Below are 14,979 nucleotides of genomic sequence, written 5' to 3' on the forward strand. Positions count from 1 at the left end.
CTTGGGTTTGATTAGTAGGTGTGGCCCAGTTTTGTACAGCTTGTACTTTGCTAGGCAATGGCCTTATTTCACCTCCTCCTACCTCATGACAAAGGTAGACCGCTTTGCTCTAACCAATTTGACATTTGCTTGCCTTTATGGTCAGATGGGCCTGCTCAAGAGCCTGCAAAACATATCCTAAGTGAACAATATGTTCTTTCCATGTAGGACTGAACACTGCAATGTCATCCAGGTATGCCATGCAGAAGTCCTCCATCCCATTCACAACTTGATTGACCATCCTTTGGAATGTAGCAGGTGCATTATTTAGTCCAAAAGGCATAACCTTAGACTGATCAATGCCCTTCTGGGGTGGAAATGCAGTTTTCTCCTTGGCATGGTCTGTCAGGGCTATTTGCCAATAGCCTGACGTCAGATCAAATGTACTGAGGTACTTGGCTGAACCAGGTCTATCCACCAGTTCTTCTGTTCTTGGCAAAGGATGGGAATCAGTCTTAGTGACTGCATTTAGAGCTCTATAGTCTACACAGAATTGCAACTCCTTGGATCCTGCCTTTGGTACTAGAATAACTGGACTAGACCATGGACTTGTAGCTGTCTCTATAACCCTGAGATCAATCATCTTGTTGACCTCTCCTTTGATGTGGGATCTTACATGTTCTGACATTCTGTAACCTCTGCTTTTCACAGGTAGACAGTCACCAGTGAGAATAGTATGCTGGCCCCAAGGGGTCAAGCCTGGTGAAAGTGAAAACAGGGAGGCAAACTGATTTAACAGAACCTTGCACTCCTCCTGTTGTTCAGATGTCAGTTGAGAAGAGATATTGACTCCTTCTATTTTCTCATCCAATGGTTGGCCTCTGAGGAGGTCAGGTAGAGGCTCACTCTCCTCCTCCTCTTGAGCTGAAGCTAGAAGCAAAGCTCCCACTTCTGGGCTCGAGACATATGCCTTCAAACGGTTGGTCTGAATGACTCTGGGAGCCTCCTTAGGTCTGCCTAAGTCCAACAAATAGTTCACCTCTCCAAGTTTACCCACAACCTTGAAGGGTCCTATCCATTTGTCCTGCAAGGCCCTCTGCCTTGATGGCACCATAACTAATACAAGCTGGTCTTGAGTAAACTCAGCCATGATGGCCTTCTGGTCATGCCAATGTTTGACCAGAGCCTGACCTGCTTTCAGGTTATCACTAGCTTCTGCCATCATGTGTGACATTCTCCTCCGGAGACCTATCACATAGTCAGTCACTCTGACTGGCTTGGGGGAAGGAGCACTCTCCAACCCCTCCTTAATCAGGGCCAATGGACCTCTGACTGGATGGCCATAAAGAAGTTCAAAGGGACTGTAACCAACTCCCTCCTGAGGGACTTCTCTATAAGCAAGCAGAAGGAATGGCAGTAGAAGGTCCCACTTTCTTTTAAGGGGTTCCTCTAAAGCACCTATCATGCTCTTCATAGTACGATTACACCTCTCTACCAGTCCATTTGTCTGGGGATTCTAGGCTGTAGAGAACTTGTAAATGACACCACAGTTTTTCCACATGGTTTGCATGTTGTGGGTCATACAATTGGATCCCCTGTCATATATCACTTCCTTAAGAAACCCTTTTCTGGTAAAAATACCAAGTAGAGCCTTAGCCACAGCCTGAGCCGTAACAGTCTTCATAGGCATTGCTTCTGGGTATCTTCTAGCATGGTCTACTACAACCAGGATAAGCCTGTTCCCTGAAGATGTGGGAGGGCCAAGGGGACCAACAATGTCGATGCCCACCCTCTCAAAAGGAACTCCCACCACTGGGAGAGGCACCAGGGGTGCCACATTCTTGGCTCCACTCTTGCCAGAGGTTTGGCAAGTGTGACAGCTCCTACATAATTTGTCAACTTCTGAACCCATTTTAGGTCAGTAGAAGTATAAGGAGAGCCTTTCCTTGTTTTTTTTTAAACTCAAATGACCAGCCAAAGGAATCTCATGGGCCAACTGTAAGAACTGGAGTCTGTTGGCAAGGGGCACTACAATTATTTTGCAGTCCCCAGGGATAGACTCAGTCGGTTCACTGTAGAAGAGACCATTTTCCCAGCTTAACCTATGCTTTTCCAACTTCTTGCCCATCAAGTTGAGAAGCAGCCTGTTGTCGAAGACCTTCGAGAGTAGGACACTCTCTTTGTCCTCTGCTGAAGTCTGCCCTGTTGGGTCCACCTTCTGCCAGTAAAGACTGCAGCTCAGGATGGTCAACAGGGTCAAGATCTCCAACCAAAACAGTGCACTTCTTCCAAATCTGACTCTTCAGAAACTGGATCAACCACACAAGGTTGTGCCTCACACTCTGCCTCAACAGGAGGTGGAAGAGTCACAGGTGTGACTTTGGACAATCTTGGGGATGTCCTTGTTGGTAGCACAGGGGTGCCATCTGTCTTTTTCCTTGAGGTCTTTGGTTTCCCCTTTGCCTCTTTCTTTCCAGAAATATCAGTGAGCAACTCCTGTGGAGTGAGAGCTTCCTCTATCAACTCCTCTGGAGGGCCTCTCAAGGTCCTCTCCCTTGCAGTCCTAGTGAGCTCCTGTTTCCTTTTACTGGGAGGCCCGGGGGTGCTAGACACAACTCCAAGTGTTTTCAGGTCATTTCCCAACAGGACTCTCCCAGGCACTTCACTCTGCACACTAACAGGTATCTTGACAGTCATATCATTCCACTGGATGAGAGCTGGTAACTGGGGTAGCATTTTCACAGGGCCTCCAGCTAACCTGGTGAGGCGTTTGGGTGCCTTAGCAACATCCTCCACCTTGAAAAATGATTCATTGACCACAGTTATGCTAGCTCCAGTGTCTCTGATGGCAGGGGTCTCCTGGCCATTCACAAGAACACTATCTTTATAATTCTCTTTAGTATTATCTGGGATGGATTGATAGACATCTAATTTCTGTTGTTCCCACAAGCCCAGGGACACTAAAGAAACACTGGCTGAGACTCTCATGGGTTCATCAGCCAGTAGGTAAAAGTTTCCACTTGCCATAGGTACTTCTTCCTCTGAGGGGAAGGCTAAGGAGACAGTGTGGACCCCTGAAGGTTTACCCTTACATCTGGGATCCCCTTTCACATGGTCAGTTTACCCACAAACATAACATTTCCCAAATGTCTTGATGAATGGGAGTTTGTTCTGACCTCCATCTGGTTTGGCACCATATGGTGCACTAGCCTGATTCGGGTTTCCCTGTGGCCCTCTTTTGGAGTGGAGGTATTAGAATTCTGCTTGGTATCTTTCTTTGACTGCTTTCCCTCATCCTTCTTCTGAGTAGCTCCAGAATCCTTGTGAGTAGCCCTGTTGGCAACCCACAAGTCAGCAGTCTTAGCTAACTTCTTTGGATCTATCTCCTCAGAATCAGCCAAGTGCTGTCTGACCTCAGGAGAGCAGGCATCATAAAGTGACTCCAACATAACAAGGTTTTTCAGACCTTCATAAGTGTTCACTCTGTAACCCTTAATCCAACCATTTAAGTTTTCCAAACATTCACATACCCAGGTAGCCCAAGGGGTACCATCATGATTTTTTAGGCTCCTAAACCTCTTAAGGTACTGGGAAGGGGTCTTCCCTAATCTAGCAATTAAAGCTTCACACACTCATAATCCATCCTATCCACCTCCCCCAACTCAATCACATCAGATGCAACAGTGGGTAGCCTAGAGAAAAGCCAAGGAAGCAACTGATTCCATGTGATGTCTTGAATCCCATCGTTATATTCAAACATTGCCAACCAATCCAAAATATCAAGCTTAACCTCATACATACCCACAATTTCTTTAGGCATACAGGGTCTCTTAGGACTGGAAGACCTAGAAGACTCTGGGAGAGAAGCATTTTCAAGAGACAACTTTCATTTCTAGTGCATGGTTCATCTCCATTTCTCTGATCTTAAGTTCTTGATGCTTTTGTTCAGTTGGAGCATTTAAACGTTTACATTCCAAATCAAGCCTCATCTTTTCTAGAGCAATGAATTCAGGACTGAGTGTAGGACCTGTAGGGGGTCCCAGTGGACAAAGGTTGAGGTTGCTGAGCAGGTAAGGGAGCAGTGAGGCCTACATTATGAGACGCCTATGCCTCTTCTAACTCATCAATAATAGACACATTATCATCCTCATTATTTTCCACATTTGCTGAGGGGTCATGTATTTCAGACCCACCGTCCAGACTTTGTTTCTCTAACAACCTTTCAATCAATTCAGACTGTTTGCCTTTAACAGAGAGATTCCTTTCTCTACACAGATTTTTCAGATAATCCACAGTGCAACTAAGGAGGGTCTCCTGACTGTAGCTTTCCATATCAGACATGCTTAATAATGCTTTTTAGTGATGTTTAGCCTTGTGGTGAGTTGATTCAAGGTAATAGCAGCAATCTAAGTGTAATCACCATACTTGACCTTCACCGCTGTACACCAGTGTTAGGCAGAATTATATTCAGTACCCTTTGGGAACGCCACACACAATTAAGACTCCAAGTGACAGTACAAATTCACCTTTGGTACAAGCCTGTACTACACAGTAAAGTGGTAGCGATGGCTGAGCAGCCAGACTTATCTCAAGAGTAAAGTGAGCAGTATCAATAGTTACACAAAGGACAGCAATTAATATGATTCAAACAAACACTGACTCAAGGTTTCTGAGTAAAAAAATATACATTTATTTACACATCAGTTATTAAACATTTCACTATTATTAAGCAGTTGAAAAATCACGTTACTAATACACTAGCCCACACCCAATAGGTTCGGGACAAGTTAGGCTCAAAATGAAGTGTGAGCAAAATGGCACTCCAGCAATTTAAAAGGGAGGGAAAGACAAAGATTAGGTAGAAATTGAGCAGCACCAACAAGTTATTAAAGCAGGGTAATCTAGAAAAAGGAACTACAGTGAGGAAATCAAATTCAAGGGACCTTGCTCAAAGTCAATGGAACAGAGTCTTTGCTCAAGATCACACAGTTCAGGGTAGTTTTTGGTTAAGTCTTTGATAAGAGTTCAGAAGGAAGTTGGTCAGACGAAAAGTTACTTTAAAGAGTGGAGAAGGGCCAGCCCTCGGATTGGCGAAAGGTTTCACAAGGTTTCACAGCGGCTGGACGAAATGAACAACGGATTTGATCAGTACCTTAAATGGAGAAGAAGTCTGTAGCTGAGGCAGACGTTCCTGGCAGATCCTGCAGGCTCACTGCTCCTGAAGCGACTGTTGGACTGACATGAAGTAGGAAGTGCTGGAGGGTCCTGCGCTGCTCAGGGAAGAAATCAGCAGCAGAGCAAAGCAACAAATAAAAGGTGCGCTACTTAAAACGCAAGCAGGATCCGTTCCTCCTGGCTATCCGGTTCACTGTATCTCTATACAGAAAATTCGACCAGAGGAGCGAGGCCTGGCGGGCATTTTGGCGAACTGGTTGTTCCCACCAGCTCAAGGTGAGAGGATTCCTTGCAGATCTTCGCTGTCGTTGGAGTATGAAGATTCGGGCCTGCAGCAGGGCTTCACCGGGTGGTTCAGTCGTGGTAGGGGTCCTCTTCTGTCAGCTCCTCTTCGGTTCTCTCATTCCAGTGGTGACTCTGACTTCCAATCCCAAGAGACCTGCTTTTTATGCAGCTTTCCCCCATTTACACAGCCTGGCTGTCAATCACACAGCAGGGTGACTGTCCCGCCACCTCAGCCAATCATGCTAGAGTGCGACATGGGTCCCCAAGGAGACCCTGCACAGGGAGTCTCAAACCCCCCCTCCCTCACATCCTGTCCTCCTCAGACATTCGGGCGCCTAGGGAGGGCTTCTGTGCAGAAGCCTGTGAAAGGACAGCGAACAAAGGAATCAACCCCGGTTTGACGCGCAGAGAAGAACACGAGAAAGACTTTTACAAAAAGAAATGGCGAATAAACCCAGCCGGAACTGTATAAAAATCTACATGGGCCAGCGGGTTTAAGTTCGAGGCTACTAAGATAGCCTAAAACTCTACCAGGGTTATTTAAGATAACCGCGGTAGGAAAAATAGGGTACTTACCACTGCCACCAGCCAAGTCTTAATGAAAAGGGAATGAAACAGTGTTCCATGAGAAACAGACAAAAAGGAAGAATAATTAACCCTTTTCAGAACTCTATGTAAGATAGTTTGTACTGGGTCTGTGACATTAAAAAGACTAATAAAGTCAATGGCAACTTTACATGTTTCTGGGAGACAGTAGTCAGTCCCAGAAAAATTTAGTCGGATTGGGAAGACAAAAAAAGACAACCCTGTGTCGCTGCACTGAAGGTGCTGTGTAACACATAGTAAAAAGATTATGCTTATGGAGTAGGTGAAGCTCCACAGTCCAATAACACATAAAAATGAAATAAAAACACAGCAAAACACATGTAACAGTGGGAAAAAAGGCTCACACTCTTACCAGGTGAAGAAAATAAATCCTAGAAATCCAGCAAAGCTGCTGAGGGACTCAGTGGGTAAGGGAAATTAGCCATTCTGGAGAATTCTCCCTAACACCATCCCTTGCATTCCCACAATTGTGCCAAAAGACTTGTATTCATGGAACCACCCGCGCAGCCTCTCAGCATAGAAATGGGCACGCAAATCCCTCGATCTCTACCCCAGCCGAAGGCAGGTGTAAAGTCACTTGCGCATAGGAATCGCACTGCGGAGGTGGGTTTGCGTGTCGCATTTAGGTGTGCATGTATGCGACTTGCAAATACGGATACTTTGCGCAGTAAATTCCATCAATATGTGGGGTGCACATTTTTTATTCTGCGTGCAGGCTCACGCAGAGTCATTCTCAGCGTGCAACAATTGCGGGAGTAATGCACACTTTTCTACGAATCGAGCCTTTAGTGTACCTCGGAGTCTGGGAATGTATTGAGGGGCGCATTACACATTGGTAGTTGTTACACTGGAAGCGGGAGCAATAGTTTGCAAGTCTGTAGATTTGGTACATTGTAGGGACCGTTCTTTTAAATACAATCGTGCTGTGCGTTTGTTTAACCCCTTATGCCTGCGCTATCCCTGTCCCGTTGTATTTTTTTCCAATGGGGAAAGATATCGAGAGAGGTTCCCTTTCACTTTCTAAGAGTTTTGATGGATGAGACTTTAGGCCATTACGGTGTATATTCTCCATAGTACAATAGCAACTGCAAAAAAGGGAAATTTAAATATTTATGTTAAAATCTTTACCTGCACATACAAAGTATTGACATTCTGAAAACAGATCAGAATGTGGTCTGAGTGGTAGGGCAAGGGTGGTCTATTACTGACCTTTGGTAAAATACTTTTTTTTTATCATCCAGAAAGTGCTTCAGATGCACTTGTGCACAGGTAATGTACACTGCAATTCCAAGCACAGGGCACAGTTATACATGCAGCAAGCGTATTGTACAGTACACATGCTAGACCTTAAAATAAAGGTATCTACAGTTTTAATTCTGAGCTAATCAAAAAGAACTTCAGGACCTGATGACCTGATGTTGATGGGGCCATACTTTGCAGGCACGGAACAGTAGTGCTTGCTTCTGCTTGTGCCGACATTCCGTGTAGCAGTTCGTTGCCAGCATAAGTGCATGCTTATGGTGGCAGACAGCGGACATTATGGGGAACAAACGAGCACTGTCCAGCTCTGCACTTGTTCTTCCAGCATTGTAGGTGTTTTTTCCCTCCTCCGTTTCACTACAGCAGTGGAGGTGCTGGTTTGATGCAAGTAGAAAGAGCTGTTGCTGCATAAATTGCTGCAAAGCGGACAAACTCACCACCACACTTCCCACCCGTATAAATATCCCCTGCCTATAGCAATGGAGCGATGCATTCCCTGCTTGAAACTCCAATTCTCAGAGCTGTACATCATTTATACATGCACCACCTCACCGCCAGAATGTTTGCCACCACATGTGACCCCAAACTAATATGTGCTTAGTCATGAATAGTGATATTAGGAACTTTTATTGTAGATTCGGTGTGACTTATAATAAAGAGACTAGCCTCACCAACACCAACCTCGGGTCTGTTTAATGCTTACTTACATTTCAGTCACTTTACACTTGTAGATAGATGAACTGTGTGCAGTTTTCCTAGATATTTACCCACTCACAGCCTCATGCACCGAGTGTGCAGCAGCGTGTCTGGGTCTTCTGAATACATGCACACTCTGGCTCTCTTTGCTTTCTCACAGAAGGTTTTTCATTGGGATTGCATCATTATGAAACGCTTCTGTGAACAAGGCCCAAATAGTGCTGATGACTGTGTGTTAAGGGCATTGCTGTATTGTATAGTGTCAATGGCAAGAAAGAAAAAGCATCTTGTCCTGTACCTTTTGCTGTCCTGGGTGTTTATGTGTGCCCTGATGCCTGTGGGCTCCGGCACGGTATACATACATACATACATACATACATACATACATACATACATAAATAAATAAAAATCTTATGCAGAATGTTTGGCCAAGTGCTCACCCGAAGACACAGACCAAGTGTGGTATCTTGGTTGTATGTAAATTCATAGACACACCCAACATAGCCCTATAAATGTGCTGGCTGCGTACACCTCGACCATTTCCTAATGTGCCTATCCCAGCCCAAAGCACTCAGGCTCATTTGCATAATCATTTGCATATGGCTTGTTCCTATAATTGCAATGAATGTTACTAATTAATACTGCAAACAGAGCCATTCAGTAAGTACTGTACTTTAAAGTGTTTCTGTAACAAAATGAACCCACATGATATTGGGAGGGGCAGGAAGGTATGTACTTTGAGGGCATGAGATAAAACACAACTGCTACATTATAGAGTAGACAAGACAAGTGTGAGAGAGTAAGTGCTGTGGTGGGTTTTACAACAGAGAAAATGAGCTTTGTAAAACAAAATTTATGTGCATAAGTACATACATAAAGACTGTCATACGTATTTACACGCACACTCAAGGACATGTGGAGCTCCTGCGCAATGTCCACGGATATTTCACAGAGGTGACTGCCTATATTTGCACATAAGTGCGCACATGTCCCCTCTGTGCAATTTTTTCTCATTTGCATCACAAATGACAAAAGGGAGGTGAAAAAAGCATGGAAAATCGCCTGCAAGCCTCCCTTTTCATTTTATGGCGCAAATTGATTAAAAACTGCTTCCAATTACGCATGGCAGCAAGCAATTACAATGATTCCTATGAAATCTGCCTGCGTTTTGCTGGTGTAAAATACAAGCGGATTCTATAGGCAGTTACAGCATTCACAGCCAGCATGACAATGTCACCTTCTCTTAAATGCAGTCACATTTGTATTGTGGGGAGAATGGGGGAGGATGAAATGGGTATTCTGTTATCTGCCCCCCTCTCCACCATACAAATGAGTGAAAATGTGGTGTGGCAGAAAATTAATGCTTGACATGTTTGCGCAAGGCTCAACATTAGCCCCTGTGTGTTTCTGTTTGTGTGTTTGTGCGTGGCATTGTATGCGAATATGTGTGTGTGAAAGAGACAAACACTGCACACAAAACACAGTGATGGATGCACACGCACATACATTAAATTAATTTAATTTAATGTGACGCCATTTCTTGTTATAAAAGCAGCTGAAGTTCATGTGACGTGCTGAAATACATTGGCGTATTGTATAAATAATGCATTGTGTTTACAAGTTCTTTGCTTTGAAGTGAGAGCAGAACGTTGGAGTTTTTCTATGTCTGTATAATAGAATTTTCCTGGGCTTTATACTGTCTTTATGATCAAACTATGGCGTAGTTTTCCAAATGAATAACCTACCTCACCACATTTGTTTTACTTGAATGCAAAAGTTTTCTTTATAATAGTGATATTGAGGGAGAAATATGTGAATTTAAAAGCTCCTCTAACGAGAGTCAAAGATAAGGTGAAAGTGTGGTTTCTAGATATACAGATAGACACACCCGCACACAAAGACACACACTCACATTATTAAATTGTAAAACACAGGATAGCTTTTGGTTGTGTAAGGGAAGAAAGGTCTTTTTCGCACATACCCATTTCTCACGGACGTCCAGCCACAAATTGTTGCCAAGATACAGTATTCTTTCTCTTCCTATGAGCTCACTGCCCTGCGTGTGACCGGAGCAAACCCTGGCCTGAACGCCCATCAGTCTCCACAAACCTGTCTGTGGCCCCTCGACCCCACCCTTAAAGCTACAGTTTATAGAGTTCCTGCCCCTCGACCTCTTTGATGCAGATGCACATCTAACCCCTTATTGACGACGAAGCTGGGCACCCAACACAGTCATGCTTCCCCCACACTATATATCCTCTGTAGATAAAACACATGTCGATTTAGATCATGAGGCACCAGGCAGATCAAAAACACCAAAGTGGGTACCTGGGCCCACAACCCAGGGTTTATTGGCCCCTAGGGTGTAAAGAGTAAAATTACCATATACTTGTCAAACTGAACTCTACAGCACCCCAGTAAATGACAGCTTTTTATGATGGTTATTTGTCTCATGCCTTCAGTTCCTGTTTTGTAAGACAAGATTAGTTAGTGTTGTTTAATTTTGTGAGTCTGACCTTCACCTCTTGGAGATGAGCCCAGCCGACCCACGTGCTGCGGGAGTGACATCCAAGCAACAGCCGATCCTACATGGTCAGCGCCTACACATCCATACTGTAGTGACGACTCAACCCAATTGTATTAATGAACTGTGTACTTGTAACGTGATCTCATCAATGACAATTTTGTTTCTTATAATGTGCTGCCCTTGTAATGTTGGCAGAGCACTCTCCGGGCAACAGAGTTCTCTGCGTGCACAATTTTACCTTTTCTAAACTTTGTTCAACTTGCAATCCATCTCCTGGTCTCATTCCTTAGTGGGGTGTGTCCTTTATTTAGTTTGTTTCGGTATTGTGTTGGGACCAGGTGCCTTCAAAGTGGTGACCAGTCTGACATGATAGTTCCTTGACTCCCTCGTACTGCGGCGAGATCCGGCGCTACCCATGGAGGGCCATCGCCACATATGGCTGACCAGAATTCTACAAAAAGCGTACGCTCCTGAGCAGGTTCTGTGGGTCCAGGTTTTGAGAATACCGAACTGCACGCCGGAGCCGGGCAGGGCCCCCTTCTGTATTGACTGCGAACGGAGGCTCTCGGAATTCCACGGACATGTGAGTATTGATTGCAAGAAGAATTGAAGGTGGGAGATTGGGAAGGCATGGAGCAGATTAAGTATTAGGGGAACACGCAAATGGTTGGATAGGGTGTGAATGAGTAGAGTGGTTGTTGGAAATAAAGCACTTTTTCTTTTATGGCCATTAGGTGTTTTTTTATAAATTAGGTGATAAAATAAGAGGAGATATGAGAAGCTAGCTCCGAAAGGGGGAGAAAGGCGGCGCTGCATAGCAATGTCCCGACCAGTGCTGGAATTTAAGTGAAGATAAAGAAAAAGTAGGAGCCTAATATATTTAGTAGTCTCGGGAAATAGTAGAAACTTTCTCATTTAGCATCTATAATTCTTTGGAGGTAGGCCCAGGAGGGGCAGAGGTGATATGAATGGTGAATGTAAACAGGGGAAGACATAATTCGTAGCAAGGCCTTGTGATATAGGTAACGATTTTGGTGTTTTATGTTTCCTGTTCTATGTTATCAGTACATTTGTTGATCTGTCATGTTTATGCCACTAAGCTGTGAGTAATCTTATGCGATGCGCCCGACTACCTGTGGGTTTGGTGCGCAATACAAGTAATAAACTAAACTAAACTAAACTAAACTATGCGTTAAATGGTTGGTTTCATTGTTTTATGTGCCTATTATTGCAATGTGTAAACAATTAGTTTGAAGTGTAGAATTAGAAGCTGTGATTTAAACATAGAAGTTCAAGAGGTAACAATGTCCATAAACACGCACACACACGCACAGAGCAGCGATAACATGGGGATGGAAACGCCACTGTCACACATTTGTAAGCACCTCCCTCTCTACAGTGATAAAATAAAGACATATCATGGCCAATGGTTGGCAGATATTAAGGGGGAGGGGCCACCACAGGTCTGGTCAGAAGAAGGGCTTTTTGACAAAGTAGTATTAGACCATGTAGAGACATACTTAATGGCTAAATATAAAGGGAAGCAGCTCCAAAAGAGATGTGAAGTGCTAGATTTGTGGAGGATGTTTGAAGAAACACCCCTTACAAATAAGAAAGAGAAATCATCAGAAGCCCCAGTAGTGCCGAATGGCGAAGCAGGAGAAAAGCATAAGGAGGGGACAGAACCAAATAAACTATACCCACTGCTTACAAGACCCTTACCCGCCGAGGGTTACTGTGATTCACTATATTTACCACAGCCTAGTGCACCAGTCACCCTAGTAACTGCACCACCTCCTCCATACATTCCAGTAAATATCAATGGCGCCCCTATAGGTTCATATGCTTCAACAAATACAGTTCCTGCCCCCGCAGGACCGACCACACAGGATTTAGAAAGACAAATGGCGAACACACAAGCAGAGATATCCCGACTACGGACACTGTGCAAGACAACCTTGCCACTACATGGGGGAGGGCAGCCCCAGTTGTTGCCTCCACTAAAAAGTTCCTCTGTATTACCTGAAGATGAATGGGTATCTGGGGATTTCCTATTTAGAATATACAGTGCACCGATCAAAGCTGTACGGGTAGAGCGAGAGCGAGAAATGGTAATTGTGGGATATGACACAGTGGCTTCAGAAAGGGAAAAGGAATGTTGGAGTGACTTTGACGAATTAGATGACGGGGCAGTGGAAGGAATACAGCAAATTCATTGGGCAACTCCACAAGCAACAGAAGTAGAAGAGGAAGGTTGTGAAGGAAGACTCCGGAACAGATTGGGGAGAATGGCAGTGACATATAAGAAAGGAGTGAAGGTAAGTAGAGGGAAGGTTAGGTCAAAATTACAAATGCCTCTAATTCACAAAGGAGCAGGCCATCCTCATTATGTCCCTTGGGCATTAATGGAGAAAACAATCTATTAAAAGCTCTCCCACCACTATCAGGGTGAGTGGGAAAATGGATATATGCATTTTAGAAAAATACAGCGGGGGGTACTCTTGGCCCTAGGAGATATTAAAAGCCTCCTGGTTTCAGAAGTAGGTGACCAGGCAGACGGAGTATGAGTGAAGGCGGGGTACCCTGCAGTAACGATGGGCAATGACCGACATGACGGGGCGTCTTTTAACAATGTAAGAGCAAATGTATGGGATACACTGCGGAGAACCTTCCCTGATACCCCAGATTTACACTCTGTTATGCAATGCATTATGGGGGATGAGGAAGAGGCCCCGCGGTTAATTCTTCGGATGCAAGATATGTGGTGGGCAGAGACGAGTACAGTGTGGGACCAATCCACCTCCCTATTCTATTTCATTATCGAAAAAAGCCTCCCAAAGGAGGTACAGAAGGCCCTTGATAAAATTGCTGGGATAGAAGTCAAGGGATGGCCAGAAATACAGAGCATCATAGTGCACGACTGCAGAAGGATCAAGAAATAGCACAAAGGAGATTAGCAGACAAAGCAAAACCGGTACAGAGTAGGTTAGTGAAGGTCGCAGCGCTAACCGCAGGACCACCCCCAAAAAGGCAGGGACAAAAAGGGGAGGGAGTAGTAGAACTACAGACTAGAATGGCAGCTGCATGGACAGACAATGGGCAGGAGCAATGGGGTGGAGAGGAGCAATATGCAGGACCACAGTGGCAAGGAAGGCCTGCAAGAGAAAGAGGTGGGTACAGAGGGCAGCAGGGAAGAGAATATGAAGGACCGGGACCCAGGGGAGGAGGACAGGGTGCATGTTGGTCATTTGAAGGTGGGGTCACTTTGCAAGGGAATGTCGTACCCGTCCTATGGCTAATTACCAAAATCCTCAAAGATATAACAATGAATACCAATAGGCACACCCACACACAGGCAGCCCATATGGACTGCCTATGGGAAGGTATGCTTAGGACGAGCAAAATAGTGGCGGGCACACTGCAGGAGCCAATTCACGAAGGCATATGCCGCAAAACATACAGACATGTCTCACACGTCAAAATCAAATGACACACACGCATGTCAACCTCTTTGTCACCACTGCGAATGGTGCACCAGCACCTTTTCTAGGAGTATGCGTACTTGGCAAGAACATTTTCACATGCCCCTGAACAGACACTCACCCAGACTAGCACAGCCCACAGAGAGCCCTTGTGTGTCCAGTCCTATCAACCACCCTACGCCCAGACGAGGAACCATTAGTGGGGGCAGAGATGGGAAATAAGCAGTTCATTTATATGGTGGACTCGGGCGGAAAAATCATGTCTATGTGAAGGCAATTTTCCGCTCTCTGGCAAAAATCTTGAGACGCAGTGATTCTCTGGGGCTGTGGTCATGGTTCCTTAAACTAAAGATTTGGATGTAAAAATAGGGGGGAAAACGCTAAGAGCACTCCTACTATACCATCAAGACTCACCCGTAAACTTGCTGCGGAGGGACCTCCTCAGTAAGCTTAACATGACCATTGCATTCAAAGAAAGAGGAATAGTATGCTCTACACTTGGTATGTGTTCTCTACGAGCGATGCTAATAATACATACTATAGCAAATGAAGCAACAGTGCGAGGAATTCCCACCAATGCCGATATGTTTGTGTATGGCATACAGGTATTGGGAAGAGTAGTGCCTGAAATAACACAAACAAACTGGAGAGTACCTTCTGATTTTGTTTTCTGCCCAGTGGCAACCCCCGAATTATTACCTGGTACAGTACTCTCATTAGATCTGCAAGGAGTACAGGTGTCAGCAGAACGTATTGTGGCGATTGGACTGGACACGCACAGGTGCGAATGACAAACAGTATTATGCATAAACCCAAACAAAGCTTTGCACGAATTTACAGATGAGGAATTGTTCACTGACAATGACAATGATGGAGAAATAATACTGGAAATATGCATACCTTGTGACATAATGGTACAAAACCCCTCATGGCAAACCCCCTCATGGCCATTGTCAGTGCACCACCATC

Source organism: Ambystoma mexicanum, chromosome 12, assembly GCF_040938575.1.
Source record: "Ambystoma mexicanum isolate Mex_15411 chromosome 12, UKY_AmexF1_1, whole genome shotgun sequence".
Classification (NCBI taxonomy): domain Eukaryota; kingdom Metazoa; phylum Chordata; class Amphibia; order Caudata; family Ambystomatidae; genus Ambystoma; species Ambystoma mexicanum.